Raw genomic sequence first — 12917 nt, 5'->3', positions numbered from 1 at the left:
CTCTAAGGAACAACTCATGCTTTGACTGTTTCCAATCACTTTAGCGGAAAAAGCGTCAATTTGGCTAGCAGGACAACAGCCACAGTCCATAGACACATGGAATAAACTAGTTCAAGCTTTCATGCTTCCGGTTTTACACTCGAGAAAAAACAACTGAAATGCTTCAGAAAATTCAATTCTTTCGTCAAAATCCTCATGAATCCTTTACGGAAGCATGGAGTCGTTTTACTGATCTTCTGTTAGAATGTCCTCATCACCAACTGGACAAATTAAAGTTGTCCTTGTTCGTTCATTCTTTAATGGTCTTTCTGATCATCAAAAAGAAACTTTTGATATAATGAACGGCGGTTGCTTCATGGACAAAGGAGCTACTGAAGCATATACTTTTCTCGAAAAACAAGCAAAAAAAGGTACACACTGGGGTAACACTGAGTCGTCTAGGTCATTAAAGGATAATGTTACAAAAGCCACATCTATTTTTGAAGTAAAACCCAATCCTGAATTAAAAAATTTGATAGAATCCCTAACTAAAAAAGTAGATGCCCTTGCGGTTCAAGTAAGCGATCAAATACCAAAAGCAGGTCACGAGCGTTGACACATCCCCATGTGTTCTTTGTCTCGATCGACCATCCCGATGTTTATTGTCCTTGTTATATGCCTCCCCTTCTCAGCGGTGGAGGAGGAGGCATGTGCTTTCAACATTCCCAATGCACCGTGGAGACAACATCCGAACTTCGCTTGGCGCCAAAATAACCAACAAATGGGGGCTCCTCCACGTTTCGCTAATCCACCTGTTCGACCAACCAACAACTTTATTCCATACCGCTAAGGAAATAATCAACAATACCAACAAGGTCAATTTCAAAATAATTCCAATGCTAACTATCAAACCAACGGCAGCCTTGTTCCAGCTAATCCAGATCCCAACTATAATCAACAACTTCTCAGCAATAATCGTGAACTACTACCTATTGCACAATCTGCGCAACCCGTTTCGGATAGGACAAACGAGACTTTCTTAGCTTACATGAACCAACAGTCTCAAATTTTAACGTCTATCCAACAATCACTTCAACAATTGGCGTAAGAAAAGAGTCAGAAAGGCGTGTTTCCTGGACAAGCAGTTCCAAACCCTAAACCAGCAAACACAGCCTTTGAACTTACTAATGCACCTGGTACAAGCACCTCCAATCAAGGTGAGGTGCATGCAATCACTAATCTACGATCTGGAAAAACGGTAGACAATTAAATACGTATGTGTCACACCCCGAATTTCGACAGAATTCGGAAAAACATTATTTGTTCCCGACTCTTCGATCTCCGAGGTGTGACGCACTCTCAACTCCCAAAAACCCATAAACAGTTTAAATATGCGGATAATTAAAAAACCAATAAAAATTTTAACTTAAACAAAAGTCCTCTTCATTACAAAAATTAACAAATGAAAATACAAATAACTTTATCTCAACTGAAAATCTATATCACCTCAAAAGAAAACAAAGCCTATCTTGAAATGCGACGCTAACGCAAACCACAAGCAGCAACCAATCTCCTTCAACACTAAACCTGTCAAGACTTATCAACTATGTTCATTTAATGAACACACCCGATAAGCAAACATGCAAATCTGGTCAGCATTATAAAAATGTTGGTGTGAGTAGCTCTAAAATACAACATATACTTATACCAAATATATACACAATCCTTACGGCAGTTAGTTCCTCCACCGAGGCGCCTTAACTTTTAACGACTAATACAACATCCTTAAGTTCAATAACTAAGGCAGGTAGTTCCTCCACTAATGCGCCTTAACTTCCCACTAAACACACAACAAACTATACACATAATAAATAAGGCATGTACAATCATTTATCTAAAGATACATCATTAACCAACACATTACCATAATTATATTATTTAAGGCTTTCTTTGCGTGTCCCTAAAATCACGTTGTATCTATATCTTACCTAGTTTCCCTGGCTACCACAATCGCTACCCAACGCCGAACATGTACATCCACATGCCTCCCCTTACATAATGTACCACTCCGTGCATAACTACCCTGAGCGGGATGCCGCACACCAGATAACCCTCACACGAAAGCCATTATGTAAGTAATGCCACTATTCGGCATAAAATATCGCGCGTCTCGTTCTATTTTGCGAACGGAATAATCAAGTCACTATTCGGCTAAGCCAGAAGGGCCATTCAGATTCACTGAAACGCCAGAAGGGCCAATCACATTACTTACGCCCGAAGGCCATTCAAATTCACTAAAACGCCAGAAGGGCCAATCATATCACATACGCCCACACAGGGCAAATCACATGAGTTGTGGTAGTCAGGTTCTAGGATTTTCGTTACGTAATTTATTCAAGTGTCATACATTTATGACTCATAATCAACTTCACTATATCACGTGCATGTCAAATACATTATTGCACTAAGCCACAATATATATAAATATCTCAATTGTATCTCATAACCACTTTCATTTTTTCACGTGCCAATACATTATTGCACTACGCCACACTCCATATATTATTAACCAACATATTCGGATATGTTTTAGAGCTAACCCCTTACACTTATACCAAACTATTACACCCCGAATTTCGACAGAATTCGGAAAAAACATTATTTGTTCCCGACTCTTCGATCTCCGAGGTGTGACGCACTCTCAACTCCCAAAAACCCATAAACAGTTTAAATAAGCGGATAATTAAAAACCAATAAAATTTTTAACTTAAACAAGAGTCCTCTTTATTATAAAATTTTACAAATGAAAATGCAAATAATCTTATCTCAACTGAAAATCTATATCACCTCAAAGGAAAACAAAACCTATCTTGAAATGCTACGCTAACGCAAACCACGAGCAGCAACCAATCTTCTTCAACACTAAACCTGTCAAGACTTATCAACTGTGTTCATTTAATGAACACACCCGATAAGCAAACATGCAAATCGGGTCAGCATTATAAAAATGTTGGTGTGAGTAGCTCTAAAATACAACATATACTTATACCAAATATATACACAATCCATAAGGCAGTTAGTTCCTCCACCGAGGCGCCTTAACTTTCAACAACTAATACGACATTCTTAACTACAATAGGTAAGGCAGGTAGTTCCTCCACTGAGGCGCCTTAACTTCCAACAACTAATACAACATACCATACACATAATAAAAGGGCATTTAGTTCCTCCACGAGGCGCCTTAGGTTCTAACTAAACTACTAACCAGCCAAACATATACAATCATCTATCTAAAGATATATCATTTACCAACATATTACCATAATTATATTAATTAAGGCTTTCTTTGCGTGTCCCTAAAATCACGTCGTATCTATGTCTTACCTAGTTTCCCTGGCTACCACAATCGCTACCCAACGCCGAACATGTACATCCACATGCCTCCCCTTACATAATGTACCACTCCGTGCGTAACTACTCTGAGCGGGATGCCGCACACCAGGTAACCCTCACACGAAAGGCATTATGTAAGTAATGCCACTATTCGGCATAAAATATCGCGCGTCTCGTTCTATTTTGCCAACGGAATAATCAAGCCACTATTGACTCGCCCGAAAGGGCCATTCACTTTTCCAAAGCGCCCGGAAGGGCCAATCACATTACTTTACCGAAGGCCATTCAGATCATTTTGAAGCGGAAGGGCCAATCAAATAGCACACGCTAGGGTGGGCAATGGGCGGGTCGGGCTAGCCCGACCCTAAACATTTAAAGCCCTTCCGGATATTAGGGCGGGTTGGCCGCCCTAAAAAGTCGACATAGGGCGGCGGATCGGGGCGGGTCACAAGTCTAAACCTCAAGCCACGACCCGACCCTAGTCCTCTTTAAAGGCTTTAGGGTAGGGCCTATATATATATATATATATATATATATATATATTTTTTACTACATCGGTTTTAAAACTCATTTATATTACAAAATGTACAATAATCTACAAACTCAAAGTCCAACCAATCTAGTAATAATCAGTATAAGTCCAAAATTTAAAATGCACATCCACAATCTAATGAACCGGAAGTACATCGAGAGTTGAATTTGTTCTTCCTTGTACTCAAACCTCACTAAAATTACATTTAACATTGAAATACATAGACAAATAATTATATTATCATTTTAAAGGAAGAAGTAATAGATATAAAGAAGAAACATAATAGTTTTGGTTAAGGGTCATGGAAGTTGTTAAACTATTTGTAATATCATAAATTATTTCTATAATAGATTCAAACAAATATAATATTACCTTTCTTCTAATTTAAAAGTGATTCAAGCTTTGTATATGGAAATGAAAATATTGGCTTTTGAACAAGTGATGGAGAAAGGTTTGAGATTACAAATGTCATTTTTCCGACAAAAGGTTGTTTTTGGTTTCTATGTTACAAATGTTCCGCTCAGTATTTTGCTTTAATGGTGTGGAAGGAAACCTTTAGTTTTAGACTTGGCTTGGATGTGAATAAAAATATAATTTATAAGAAATAAGTGAGAAAAGAAATTGAGAATAATAAGTTATGGACTTTGACTTGATGATCAAAGGAATAAAGTCTTATTTTTATTAGGCTAGTGCTCATTGTTCTTCATGGTCGCTAAGTTGACAAGTTTTTGTTATATAAAACAAGTTATTGAAAGTACCCTTGGGTGTAAGTGATAAATTACAAAGGACAATGTTATTTTAATTGAAAATATTTAACAAAGAGTTGGACAATTATGGTATGTGTATTTATAGTGAAAGTATGAAACAGGGCCGGTTAGGGCTTGGTTAGGGCTTGGTTAGGGTCGGGCCTATGTTTTAGAATCTTAGCCCTAGCCCTGCCCTAGAAGGCATTAGGGCCGGGCCGGGCCGGCCCTAAACTCTGTGAGGGCTTTAGTTGTGAGGGCTTTATAGGGCTTAGGGTCGGGTCGGTCAGGGCCGGGTTAGGGTCGTTAGGGCCAAATTCCCACCCCTAGCACACGCCCACACAGGGCAGATCACATGAGTTGTGGTAGTCAGGTTCTAGGATTTTCGTTACGTAATTTATTCAGGTGTCATACATTAATGACTCATAATAATTCCACTATATCACGTGCATGTCGATTATCTTATTGCACTAAGCCACAATATTTAGAAATATCTCAATATATCTCATAACCATTTTCATTCTTTCATGTGCCAATATATTATTGCACTAAACCACAATCCCGTGGAAAAATATCCACACATACTATACTACCTCATAATAGCATCTCACCTATAAAGTAATGGAGCGTTTATACATTTATTTCTCCAAAACTATTGCATTTAATATATATATCCCAACATATTATATAATGTCACAATATCAACGTCAAATCTTAATTAGATATTGACCACCAAATTTATACAAGCTTCCACAGCATTTTAGCATTAGATTTGTCCATACACTTTTACAACATAAAATGTAGCACAATTAAACAGTCCACAGTCCACAATCAAAGCCCAATATATATATGCTTTACACACCACTCACGTCAAATCTTAATTAGATAATAACAAACAACGTTATATAATTTCCGACAATATTTTATTACTATATTTGTCCATATTATCAAATATGTGAAAAACTAAAAAAGTTAACATTCCACAGTCAACGGTCAAAGGTCAAAGTCAAAGTCAACGATCAAAGTCAAAGTCAACACACCATGGTCAAAGTCAACACATCATGGTCGAACTCAAACTGTCATTGTCAAAGGTCAACGGTCAAAGTCAAACTGGTATGGTCAAAATCAAAGGTCAACGGTCAAAGTCAAACTGGCATGGTCAAAGTCAATGGTTCGGACCCAACTGGCCAAGCCCAAACCTTAAAACCCAAAAGTTTAAAACCAACTTATTTATTCCACCTGACCCAAATGGAGACATAAGGACCAACCCACATAAAATTAGAAACCGGCCCAAAGAAAACTAATTAGTTTTGGCCCAAAACCGAAATAAAACTCGGCCCACAACTAACACTAAAACTGGTCCCAAAACTTAATGAAATCGAGCCCAAACAAAACAATCTAATTGGAAAAGGCCCAACCAAAACCAAAATAGAATCGGGCCCAACAACAAAACAAGGTCGGCCCAACCAAAACCAACTAAGGAATTAGGCCCAAAGCCCAAACCAACCAACAGTCATCTTCTCCAAGCTTCCTCCTCCACCAGCCACCAAAACGCGCCGGCCACCCACTCCCATTTCATCAAGTCGGTTAGACTCCCCCTCCAAATCCAAAATACATTAACAAAGGCAAAAACTCAATCCACCTACTCGATAACCCATCCTCAAAACTAGATCTACAATTTCGGACCGCTATTAATGGCTGCTACAAGCTTTCAACAACCCCCATCCACATTCCATCATACAAACATACATCAACAACCCACCAAATCAAACAAAAACAGTTCAAACTATTTTAAAAATGCATAAAAACCCAAGTCCCAGTATCACAGTAATGGCAGTAATGCCATTAACGATCCATCTGGGAGCTTCGACAGCGCCATGACAACCTCCAACCACCACCAATCGTAATCCCTCTAACCAACAACACAGTAAATCTAATACTACGGTTCAAAATAAAAACTAGGCGCTTCCTCGCGATCGCCATTAGCGCCTGTTCAGAGCGTGAACAGAGCTACAACCACTACTGCACAAAAGGCTTTTGATAGCACTCAAAAAATGCTATAAAAAAAATACTCAATAGCGTTTTCTCAAACGCTATAGATGGACATGCTATGCTTTTAATGATAGCGTTTGTGTCCAAAAACGCTATCAAAATAATAGCGTTTTTAGACACAAATGCTATTGATTCCATAACATTTGTATGCAGATTGATAGCATTTATTTCGAGCTATTAAACTTCTATAACATTCAAAAAATGCTATTCTTTTTGTTTATATAAAATCTGAATAATGAAAATAAATAAATTGGAATTGGACCCAAATGGATCCGAACCATCAACCTCTCAATTATTTGAGCGCTCTGCCATTTTGAGCTTATGGTTCCATTATCACACATGCACATATTTGTAACACCTACACATACAAGAGTAACATCTAGGAAGCTACCATGATTAGGGACTTGAAGTCAAGTTCGTCAGGTGCCATTACTTTCTCTGCAGTGACAATGGTTTCGTTTAAAAGAAAATTGAGTAGGAACAGTTTCTAAATTGTGCACTAAGTTATCATTATACCTTGCTCAAATCCAAAGGGACAAACTCTAAACATAATTAGAAATACAAAATCAAGCCACCAATGTAGTAAACATTTTGATTTGTCCTGAGTCAATACCTGTGGCTACTATCAACAACCTGACAATATATAAAGTCATAGTGTCATACCATGCATTTCAGAAATCAAACATAGAAGTGCAGACTTCAAACACTAACAATATATTGGACATGTAATAGGTTTATACTAGAAAAAAAACCAATGAGATCCGTAGTAGTTACAAATTGCAATGCCTAGTAACAAAATTGAGATGAAAACTTAATGGAAAACAGACTTGTTTGCATTGTACTTTAACTAAGGTAAGTAGAACAGACAAATTGTTTCGATTGGTAATATAATTAACTATAAAGCTTATTGGTCTCCACTTCGAAAACCGTAACACCACTTACTTGGATACATTTACCGTGACCATGTAGGTCAATGTGCAAGCCAACTTTCTGCTTCTCTGCAAATGCAAAACAAAACACAAATACAAAGTTTCATTCAATTAGGTCAGCATTATTTCTCAAATTAAATAGCTTATTGGCCTTTAAGCACACACTTCATTAACATGTATAATTTCAGTCTAGTTACTCCTGGAGGCTTTGTGCATGCCCTGATATGAACTTGTTTAATTAAAAAGGTAACTAAGCTTGAAGAATTAGACTAGTTGAATCAACATCCAAGGAATTAAAATTCAGGGAAAAAAATGAGATATACTTACCATTTTGGAACTCTTAACACAGAAGGAATGTGAATGGGGTAATGCTACACAATTCAAATGAGCAAGTCCGACTACGCATATTGTTCCTTGAATTACATATACCTAAGAGATAAATAAACAAGCATACTCTTTAAAAAAAAATACTTCATATAGCAAAAACCTGGATACACTTGTTGAGTGAAAAAAATACAAGGCGGTACAAAAACCGAATTACGTGCCACCAACCAACAATTGAGTCAAAGTCAAAAGAATATAAACATAATTAAAGAGCATGCACGCTTGTAGTTACCAAGTTTTCATGTGGTCTTCCTGGTTGATAAACACCTAAGTATTTAATTAAGCATAGCTAGTAGCTCCTTACTATTCTCCTATGGGCCGGGTCTCACTGATTGATAGATTTTCTTAGCTAATAAACTAAATAACTTAGTTACTGCTTACTACAAAATGACTACAAAACTTTTAATACCCGGCCATTTCAGTTCACTTTAATTTATCATTGTTCCCGCTAATCTATACAGCACAAACAAATAACTTTTCCCACACCATTGAAAACTTCATAAAGAGCTATATTAACAAGTAGTACTATGAAGCAGTTTTGGATAGTTGACACTAATGTGCGTACTGCCCAACCTTCGCTAAGGTTTAAATATAATAGAGGTTGAAGCAGTTTTTTGTAGGTCTTAAGAGAGATGAATACTCTAAAAATTCTAATCATTATCAGTAGACTGCCCTTTTTTGTTGTCCACCAAGTCCAACATCATTTTAAGTATGGCCACTCATGTCGGTTAAAGAATCCCATTGGTAATTAAGAACTTAAGAACCACATTAAAATGATAAAAATCTAGTCCTAATGAACACGGGTTGAAGTTTTTTGCCATTCTAGATTGGTCGTTGTCAAAGGGTTTTGGAAACAAGCAGCACAAAGGACTACTAAACAGAGGAACCAAAAACTACTCAAGTTAATTTAAATACTAGCACATGCAATCTGAGTTGAGCTTGTTAACAAAAAGTACATATACAAATATGACAAATAAATAGAACGTAAGTAATCAAGAGGAGCACCACTAACCTTGAAAAGTTGGAAGGTGGGACCCCAAAGTAGGTTTTTCAAGTTCAACCAAATATATTTTGAATCTTTAAATTTGCTCAGCTATATAATGGGTTTTCCAACATTCTATGCAGCCTACCATTGCTTAAACAAATACTGCATGTAATCCATTACATTAATAGATTAAAAAGATTAAAATACAACTCCATGACTAAAGATTTAGTGCATGCCTTGTCAATTAAGGTCGCACGAGTTCAATAATTATTCAGCCAATTAACCTTTGAGGGATAGGCCAAATTAATCGATCAAGGATGACCAAATTGAAGCATTAAAAAGCCCATTGAGTAAGCTACTACAAATACATTAAGCATTCAAGACACACACACCTACCACTTTAGCAAAGTCAGATCACTTTGTATCTGCTTTGGACCTCAAAGTTAGATCACTTGGTGATGAAAAGAAAACATCTTAAGCTAAGAAACCAATTCAGGTTGGTACCAAAGGAAAAATCCAATATATACGAGCAATCGAAAAATAAAGAACAACAAAGGAGAGAACAACAATCTGTAGGTTAGGCAGTGCATCGATACCCCATATGCTTAGTTAGTCTAACACTCTAACTTACCATGTGCAATTTACAGGAACAACAAAGCACCACAGACCAGGTGTATGTAGTATGTTTTGCATTTGCAAGATATTCCTACAACATTCAACAACTTTTGGGTTATTCTCAATTTAAATAGGATTAGTGGTACTCTTGGTCAATCTGCCCCCAATGAATAAACTTTTAACGAAATAACCATCACGTCCTAACAACTTAATTTCACAAAGTAAACTATGAATGGATTGAAACTTTACAAAAATAAATAAATAAACATGCTATTGAAGGTGAAAGTGTTCATCTTTACAAAGGGGAAGCTACCCAATCCAAATTACAAGTATTATGTTTAGATTCAAAGTGTTCAAATCATTGAAAAGTGTCATGGCTACAAAAGATTTGAACAGAGAACTAACACGTACCATGTGCTCCTTCACATATATTTCTGCAAGAGTTCCCCCACTAGAAAATAGCACAAAAACACTTCAAATTTAACAAAGAAACTTGGATAAATCCCATAATTTTTTAACGAGTTTCTTTTCAACCAAATTTAAGAAGGAATAACTGGATCTAGAAGGTATATTTAAAATAAAATTTTGAACTTCAGAGATTGAGGCGTACTTTGATTTGATGGCATATGGTAGACATAAAAATACACGAACAAATGATGAAAGGGATAAGGATATATGGGAGTAAATCAATCAGAAATAAAAGGGTTAAAAAGAGATTTACGTTTCTTACAGAAGCAATCTCGATCTGATGGCTGTTCCGACTTCTAATCGCATCAATCATCAAAATTCCTTTCTCAAATTTTGCTTTTCTATTTTCACCGAAGTTAACGAGTTCATTCTTCTAAATGAGTTATATACTTTGCTGATTCTGTCACATGTGTGAACTTTTAATTGCCCGGTTTACCCACGTGTGAAGTCGAGATAGCGTTTACTGGGTTCTAGGGATCGCGTGCAAGCACTAAACGCAATTGAAATGGAAACCGTACAAGTAAATAATAGCGTTAACTTTGCCCTACGCAATGTCTATTTTTTGGATAGCGCTTTTTTATAAATGCAATTAAACAAATGCTATCTATTGACTTTTTTGTCGTAGTGAACAGTTCAATAAAAATCGATATTAAACTCCCTCAATAACCCAACCCCACAACACAGCAACTAAAATAATAAATGTTCAAATAAAAACTGGACGATTTCTTGCTGTTGGACTCGCGACGCCGCCATTGACGACTTTCGAGTTCCAACAGTTCCAAACTCATATACTCCCAACCCCACAACACAACAGTACCACGGTTCATAGTGTATTTGGGATTCGGGCGAGGTTCGCCTCGCGCGCCTCCATTGATGTGCCCAATAAGCCTCAACAGTATTTCGATAGTTTAACCAAAACAATAAACTAATAACTAACCAGTTTAATAAATAACGCGACAGATTTTAACAGAAAGGAAATTGATAGTAACGAAGATTTTATAAAATAAAAATCTATAAAACGAGACGCCCGTATTTAAAATACATATTAATTAATTAATTAATTATTTACTTATTTAAAAATTTGCTGGATTGGATTTGTGATACGTGGGCCTGGTTTTTGGGCCCGAGTCTGTTTTGGGCTTGGGTTTCAGACCCAAATATATAAACACATTGTTCTGGAAAATAGGGTTCTTAGGAAAAAAATAAAATATTAAAAATGGAGGCAGAACTAGAAACTCGTTTGCTGGAAGGTGGAGCGCGACGATTTGGACTAGGAGGATTCGTAGGAGCTGTTAATACCGGTGAGTAGTTATTTTTACTATTTCACTAAATCTACAGTTTTCCGTGTATCGGTGTATACGGACATTTTCTCTGTCTAAGGTTTCTGTCCGTTATTACTATTCAATTTCCTGTTTTTATTAGGCGTTTGGTTGTTTTTGGTAAAATCGGCTGGAGTGTTAAACTGTTGGAAACTGTTAGATATTAAACCTTGTTAGTTGATTGGGTGGACTGTCGAAGCTATGAACAGGCGTTCATGGAGGCGCAGCCCATGAATCTTACTGCCTTTAGATTTTGTTGTTTTGTTTTGGATTTTGTTGTTTTGTTTTGGGTGGGTTATTGTTGGTTTGAAGATTGGTGTTAGTGGAAGTTTGGTCGGTGCTGTCGGCATTAATGGCGCCGGTGGTTGGGCTGTTTTTGGGTTGGTTTTATTTGGTTGAGTGATGATGGGTTGAAGTGGGGTAGTGTAGGGCGTATGAGGCTGTCGAATGGGTGCTGGGAAGCTTGGTGGAAGCTCCCAAGACTTGTTATGGCGGCTTGCCCAAACCAAACACTGCAGTAACACAGTTTGAACGTTTTTGTTGATATTGTTGTTGTTTGGGTTTGATGATGATGGGGTAGTGTAGTGTGGGTGTGGGGGATGTAAATGGGGTCGAGTGAATCTTGAAACAAGCTTTAATGGTGGCCGAATTTTGTCTCAGATCTAGTTTTGGTCGAGATGTTAAATTTAAGAATTGAGTTTTTGTGTTTGACAAAGTTGTAGGGGTTGTTGCAATGAGTCAAACCGATATGAGGGAGAAGGGATTAGTGGTGGCCGGCGTTTTGGTGGCTGGTGGTGGAGGATCAGTTGGAGAAGATGAACTGTGGTCGGTCTGGGCTTGAGGCTTGGGCCTTAGCTTGTTTAGTTGTTGGGCCAGTTTTGTTTTAAGTTCTTGGGCCCTAGCTTGTTTTGTTTGGGGCCAGACTAATTTGGCTTAGCCTATGGGCCAGTTCAGTTGATGTTGGGCCCGGTTTTTGTTTTAAATTTGTGGACCAGTTCAATTTAAAGTTTTCGGGCCGAACTCAGTTGTGTTTTTGGCCAGTTCAGTCTAAAGTTTTTGGGCCAGTTTCTAATATTGCATGGGCCAGTCCATAGGACTTAAAATAGATCTTTTTGGGTCTTTCAATGTTTGAGACTTTTGGGTTCTAAGGTTTGGGCTTGGCCAGTTGGGTCCGAACCATTACCTTAGTCATGAGCCCATGAGCCATGCACATTGACCTTAGCCATGAACCATGGCTATGACCCTGAACTTGTCGAACATGGAAACGACAGTTTGACTTTGACACTAACAGTTTGACGTCGACCATGATGTGTTGACTTTGACACTAACAGTTTGACTTCGACCATGATGTGTTGACTTTGACTTTGACCATTGACCGTTGACTTTGATCTTTGACTTTGACCGTTGACTGTTGACTGCGAAATGTTGACTTTTTCCAGTTTTTCACATATTTAAGAATATGGACAAATATAGTAATAAAATATTGTCGAAAATTATATAACATTGTTTGTCATTATC

General features: G+C 37.4%; 1 long non-coding RNA gene across 1 annotated transcript; it reads right to left on the bottom strand.

Annotated features, from left to right (window-relative positions):
- Nucleotides 1–7416: 7416 nt before the first annotated feature.
- Nucleotides 7417–10348, bottom strand: LOC147510276 (uncharacterized). The gene is made up of 2 exons (XR_015216755.1): nt 7956–10348; nt 7417–7697 (listed from the first exon to the last, which is right to left on the bottom strand). It is a non-coding gene; the product is annotated as an uncharacterized LOC147510276 (long non-coding RNA).
- Nucleotides 10349–12917: the final 2569 nt, after the last annotated feature.

This window comes from Coptis chinensis, chromosome 3 (assembly GCF_015680905.1).
Source record: "Coptis chinensis isolate HL-2020 chromosome 3, ASM1568090v1, whole genome shotgun sequence".
Classification (NCBI taxonomy): Eukaryota; Viridiplantae; Streptophyta; class Magnoliopsida; order Ranunculales; family Ranunculaceae; genus Coptis; species Coptis chinensis.
The sequence above is the reverse complement of the archived record's forward strand: the minus strand, read 5'-3'. Positions and strand labels throughout refer to the sequence as shown.